Source organism: Lonchura striata, chromosome 37 (genome assembly GCF_050655825.1).
Source record: "Lonchura striata isolate lonStrDom1 chromosome 37, ASM5065582v1, whole genome shotgun sequence".
In the NCBI taxonomy this organism is placed as follows: domain Eukaryota; kingdom Metazoa; phylum Chordata; class Aves; order Passeriformes; family Estrildidae; genus Lonchura; species Lonchura striata.
The window spans coordinates 15,943,565-15,949,317 of record NC_140739.1 but is presented as its reverse complement, the minus strand read 5'-3'; positions in this window follow the sequence as shown (position 1 = coordinate 15,949,317).

The following is a 5,753-nucleotide window of genomic DNA, read 5'->3' as shown; positions in this document are numbered from 1 at the left end:
TCGATATAAGGAATTTTTGCAGTGAGGCCCCAGCCCAAGGCCGGGGGCCCCTGGGCACCTCCTTTGGCCATTTTCCCTGGGAAAGAAAACTCAGCAGTCCAGGTTCCTGATGTCAGTTTGTAGGGCTCCCTTGGGTCTATCAGGGCAGCACAAGTTTGAGGTGGGGACAACTTCGGTGTGGGGTTCATCCTTCGATATAAGGATTTTTTGCAGTCAGGGCCAGGGGCCCCTGGGCACATCCTTTTTCCATTTTCCCTGGGAAAGAAAACTCAGCAGTCCAGGTTCCTGATGTCAGTTTGTAGGGCTCCCTTGGGTCTATCAGGGCAGCACAAGTTTGAGGTGGGGACAACTTCGGTGTGGGGTCCATCCTTCGATATAAGGATTCTTTGCAGTGTGGCCCCAGCCCATGGCCAGGGGCCCCTGGGCACATCTTTTTTCCATTTTCCCTGGGAAAGAAAACTCAGCAGTCCAGGTTCCTGATGTCAGTTTGTAGGGCTCCCTTGGGTCTATCAGGGCAGCACAAGTTTGAGGTGGGGACAACTTTGATGTGGGGTCCATCCTTCGATATAAGGATTTTTTGCAGTCAGGGCCAGGGGCCCCGGGGCACATCCTTTTTCCATTTTCCCTGGGAAAAAAAACTCAGCAGTCCAGGTTCCTGATGTCAGTTTGTAGGGTTCCCTTGGGTCTATCAGGGCAGCACAAGTTTGAGGTGGGGACAAATTCAGTGTGGGCTCCATCCTTCGATATAAGGGTTTTTTGCAGTCAGGGCCAGGGGCCCCTGGGCACATCCTTTTTCCATTTTCCCTGGGAAAGAAAACTCAGCAGTCCAGGTTCCTGATGTCAGTTTGTAGTGCTCCCTTGGGTCTATCAGGGCAGCACAAGTTTGAGTTGAGGACAATTTTGGTCTGGGCTCCATCCTTCGATATAAGGACTCTTTGAAGTCAGGCCCAAGCCCAGGGGCAGGGGCCCCTGGGCACATCCTTTTTCCATTTTCCCTGGGAAAGAAAACTCAGCAGTCCAGGTTCCTGATGTCAGTTTGTAGGGCTCCCTTGGGTCTATCAGGGCAGCACAAGTTTGAGGTGGGGACAACTTCGGTGTGGGGTCCATCCTTCGATATAAGGATTTTTTGCAGTCAGGGCTAGGGGCCCCGGGGCACACCCTTTGGCCATTTTCCCTGGGAAAGAAAACTCAGCAGTCCAGGTTCCTGATGTCAGTTTGTAGGGCTCCCTTGGGTCTATCAGGGCAGCACAAGTTTGAGGTGGGGACAACTTCGGTGTGGGGTCCATCCTTCGATATAAGGATTCTTTGCAGTCAGGGCCTGGGCCCCCTGGGCACAACCTTTTTCCATTTTCCCTGGGAAAGAAAACTCAGCAGTCCAGGTTCCTGATGTCAGTTTGTAGGGCTCCCTTGGGTCTATCAGGGCAGCACAACTTTGTGGTGGGGACAACTTCGGTGTGGGGTCCATCCTTCGATATAAGGATTTTTTACAGTCAGGGCCAGGGGCCCCTGGGCACATCCTTTTTCCATTTTCCCTGGGAAAGAAAACTCAGCAGTCCAGGTTCCTGATGTCAGTTTGTAGGGCTCCCTTGGGTCTATCAGGGCAGCACAAGTTTGAGGTGGGGACAACTTCGGTGTGGGCTCCATCCTTCGATATAAGGAATTTTTGCAGTGAGGCCCCAGCCCAAGGCCGGGGGCCCCTGGGCACATCCTTTGGCCATTTTCCCTGGGAAAGAAAACTCAGCAGTCCAGGTTCCTGATGTCAGTTTGTAGGGCTCCCTTGGGTCTATCAGGGCAGCACAAGTTTGAGGTGGGGACAACTTCGGTGTGGGGTCCATCCTTCGATATAAGGATTTTTTGCAGTCAGGGCCAGGGGCCCCTGGGCACATCCTTTTTCCATTTTCCCTGTGAAAGAAAACTCAGCAGTCCAGGTTCCTGATGTCACTTTGTAGGGCTCCCTTGGGTCTATCAGGGCAGCACAAGTTTGAGGTGGGGACAACTTCGGTGTGGGGTCCATCCTTCGATATAAGGATTTTTTGCATTCAGGGCCAGGGGCCCCTGGGAACATCCGTTTTCCATTTTCCCTGGGAAAGAAAACTCAGCAGTCCAGGTTCCTGATGTCAGTTTGTAGGGCTCCCTTGGGTCTATCAGGGCAGCACAAGTTTGAGGTGGGGACAACTTCGGTGTGGGGTCCATCCTTCGATATAAGGATTTTTTACAGTCAAGGCCAGGGGCCCCTGGGCACATCCTTTTTCCATTTTCCCTGGGAAAGAAAACTCAGCAGTCCAGGTTCCTGATGTCAGTTTGTAGGGCTCCCTTGGGTCTATCAGGGCAGCACAAATTTGAGGAGGGGACAACTTCGGTGTGGGGTCCACCCTTCGATATAAGGATTTTTTGTAGTGAGGCCCCAGCCCAGGGCCAGGGGCCCCTGGGCACATCCTTTTTCCATTTTCCCTGGGAAAGAAAACTCAGCAGTCCAGGTTCCTGATGTCAGTTTGTAGGGCTCCCTTGGGTCTATCAGGGCAGCACAAGTTTGAGGTGGGGACAACTTCGGTGTGGGATCCATCCTTCGATATAAGGATTTTTTTTAGTGAGCCCCAGGCCAGGTCCAGGGGCCCCTGGGCACATCCTTTTTCCATTTTCCCTGGGAAAGAAAACTCAGCAGTCCAGGTTCCTGATGTCAGTTTGTAGGGCTCCCTTGGGTCTATCAGGGCAGCACAAGTTTGAGGTGGGGACAACTTTGGTGTGGGGTCCATCCTTCGATATAAGGATTCTTTGCAGTGTGGCCCCAGCCCATGGCCAGGGGCCCCTGGGCACATCTTTTTTCCATTTTCCCTGGGAAAGAAAACTCAGCAGTCCAGGTTCCTGATGTCAGTTTGTAGGGCTCCCTTGGGTCTATCAGGGCAGCACAAATTTGAGGTGGGGACAACTTTGATGTGGGGTCCATCCTTCGATATAAGGATTTTTTGCATTCAGGGCCAGGGGCCCCTGGGCACATCCTTTTTCCATTTTCCCTGGGAAAAAAAACTCAGCAGTCCAGGTTTCTGATGTCACTTTGTAGGGTTCCCTTGGGTCTATCAGGGCAGCACAAGTTTGAGGTGGGGACAAATTCAGTGTGGGCTCCATCCTTCGATATAAGGATTTTTTGCAGTCAGGGCCAGGGGCCCCTGGGCACATCCTTTGGCCATTTTCCCTGTGAAAGGAAACGCAGCAGTCCAGGTTGCTGATGTCAGTTTGCAGGGCTCCCTTGGGTCTATCAGGGCAGCACAAGTTTGAGGTGGGGACAACTTCGGTGTGGGCTCCATCCTTCGATATAAGGATTTTTTGCAGTCAGGGCCAGGGGCCCCTGGGCACATCCTTTTTCCATTTTCCCTGGGAAAGAAAACTCAGCAGTCCAGGTTCCTGATGTCAGTTTGTAGGGCTCCCTTGGGTCTATCAGGGCAGCACAAGTTTGAGGTGGGGAACACTTTGGTGTGGGGTCCATCCTTCGATATAAGTATTCTTTGCAGTCAGGGCCAGGGGCCCCTGGGCACATCCTTTTTCCATTTTCCCTGGGAAAGAAAACTCAGCAGTCCAGGTTCCTGATGTCAGTTTGTAGGGCTCCCTTGGGTCTATCAGGGCAGCACAAGTTTGAGGTGGGGACAACTTCGGTGTGGGGTCCACCCTTCGATATAAGGATTTTTTGCAGTCAGGGTCAGGGGCCCCTGGGCATATCCTTTTTCCATTTTCCCTGGGAAAGAAAACTCAGCAGTCCAGGTTCCTGATGTCTGTTTGTAGGGCTGCCTTGGGTGTATCAGGGCAGCACAAGTTTGAGGTGGGGACAAATTCGGTGTGGGCTCCATCCTTCGATATAAGGATTTTTTGCAGTCAGGGCTAGGGGCCCCTGGGCACATCCTTTGGCCATTTTCCCTGGGAAAGAAAACTCAGCAGTCCAGGTTCCTGATGTCAGTTTGTAGGGCTCCCTTGGGTCTATCAGGGCAGCACAAGTTTGAGATGGGGACAACTTCGGTGTGGGATCCATCCTTCGATATAAGGATTTTTTGTAGTGAGGCCCCAGCCCAGGGCCAGGGGCCCCTGGGCACATCCTTTTTCCATTTTCCCTGGGAAAGAAAACTCAGCAGTCCAGGTTCCTGATGTCAGTTTGTAGGGCTCCCTTGGGTCTGTCAGGGCAGCACAAGTTTGAGGTGGGGACAAATTCGGTGTGGGCTCCATCCTTCGATATAAGGATTTTTTGCAGTCAGGGCCAGGGGCCCCTGGGCACAACCTTTTTCCATTTTCCCTGGGAAAGAAAACTCAGCAGTCCAGGTTCCTGATGTCAGTTTGTAGGGCTCCCTTGGGTCTATCAGGGCAGCACAAGTTTGAGGTGGGGACAACTTTGGTGTGGGCTCCATCCTTCGATATAAGGAATTTTTGCAGTGAGGCCCCAGCCCAAGGCCGGGGGCCCCTGGGCACATCCTTTGGCCATTTTCCCTGGGAAAGAAAACTCAGCAGTCCAGGTTCCTGATGTCAGTTTGTAGGGCTCCCTTGGGTCTATCAGGGCAGCACAAGTTTGAGGTGGGGACAACTTCGGTGTGGGTTTCATCCTTCGATATAAGGATTTTTTACAGTCAGGGCCAGGGGCCCCTGGGCACATCCTTTTTCCATTTTCCCTGGGAAAGAAAACTCAGCAGTCCGGGTTCCTGATGTCAGTTTGTAGGGCTCCCTTGGGTCTATCAGGGCAGCACAAGTTTGAGGTGGGGACAAATTCGGTGTGGGCTCCATCCTTCGATATAAGGATTTTTTGCAGTCAGGGCCAGGGGCCCCTGGGCACAACCTTTTTCCATTTTCCCTGGGAAAGAAAACTCAGCAGTCCAGGTTCCTGATGTCAGTTTGTAGGGCTCCCTTGGGTCTATCAGGGCAGCACAAGTTTGAGGTGGGGACAACTTTGGTGTGGGCTCCATCCTTCGATATAAGGAATTTTTGCAGTGAGGCCCCAGCCCAAGGCCGGGGGCCCCTGGGCACATCCTTTGGCCATTTTCCCTGGGAAAGAAAACTCAGCAGTCCAGGTTCCTGATGTCAGTTTGTAGGGCTCCCTTGGGTCTATCAGGGCAGCACAAGTTTGAGGTGGGGACAACTTCGGTGTGGGGTTCATCCTTCGATATAAGGATTTTTTGCAGTCAGGGCCAGGGGCCCCTGGGCACATCCTTTTTCCATTTTCCCTGGGAAAGAAAACTCAGCAGTCCAGGTTCCTGATGTCAGTTTGTAGGGCTCCCTTGGGTCTATCAGGGCAGCACAAGTTTGAGGTGGGGACAACTTCGGTGTGGGGTCCATCCTTCGATATAAGGACTCTTTGCAGTGTGGCCCCAGCCCATGGCCAGGGGCCCCTGGGCACATCTTTTTTCCATTTTCCCTGGGAAAGAAAACTCAGCAGTCCAGGTTCCTGATGTCAGTTTGTAGGGCTCCCTTGGGTCTATCAGGGCAGCACAAGTTTGAGGTGGGGACAACTTTGATGTGGGGTCCATCCTTCGATATAAGGATTTTTTGCAGTCAGGGCCAGGGGCCCCGGGGCACATCCTTTTTCCATTTTCCCTGGGAAAAAAAACTCAGCAGTCCAGGTTCCTGATGACAGTTTGTAGGGCTCCCTTGGGTCTATCAGGGCAGCACAAGTTTGAGGTGGGGACAAATTCAGTGTGGGCTCCATCCTTCGATATAAGGATTTTTTGCAGTCAGGGCCAGGGGCCCCTGGGCACATCCTTTTTCCATTTTCCCTGGGAAAG